The sequence below is a fragment of the Pleurodeles waltl genome, chromosome 4_2, assembly GCF_031143425.1.
Source record: "Pleurodeles waltl isolate 20211129_DDA chromosome 4_2, aPleWal1.hap1.20221129, whole genome shotgun sequence".
Taxonomy (NCBI): Eukaryota; Metazoa; Chordata; class Amphibia; order Caudata; family Salamandridae; genus Pleurodeles; species Pleurodeles waltl.
In genome coordinates, this window is record NC_090443.1 from 967,872,740 (window position 1) to 967,873,264 (window position 525).

A 525-nucleotide genomic window follows, 5' to 3' on the forward strand; every position below is an offset into this window, starting at 1 on the left:
CAAATCACAGTTCTTTACTATTTGTCTAGAAGGTTTTTCTGAAAGAGAAACCACCTATTTATGTACGAACAATAGTATTAAAGCATTTTTAAGGACCTATATTCTAGTTTTAATTATTGCTGATCATAATGATTTTATAAGAGAAAGTGGGTTATAAATATGTTTTGTTGGTATTGTTATTATTATCTTTTGATAGTATGTCAGCAGATGGTTTAGTAAAACACATTGGGGTACAGTGAAGCACATTCTTTGCTGAAGACTATACAATTTTGGCTTGGTTTGAAAGACGAGAGGTTTTAGTCTAGGTTACTTTTATTCTAGATTTGCTGGCAACCAGTATTCTTTATGAGAAGTTGGCTTTCCAGGGATAAATACATGATTACAATGTGCTTAACATGTTCAGCAAAACAGACATGCATAGAGTGAGGTAGTGGACCCGAGACCCACATGCTAATGAAACAGACCACACATACGCAAGCAGTATGGACACTTAAGTGACCATGAACTCGCACACCCAGGGCCTTT

General features: G+C 35.6%; 1 pseudogene; it reads left to right on the plus strand.

Moving 5' to 3' along the window:
* Positions 1–55, plus strand: LOC138294327 (U7 small nuclear RNA; annotated as a pseudogene).
* Positions 56–525: the final 470 nt, after the last annotated feature.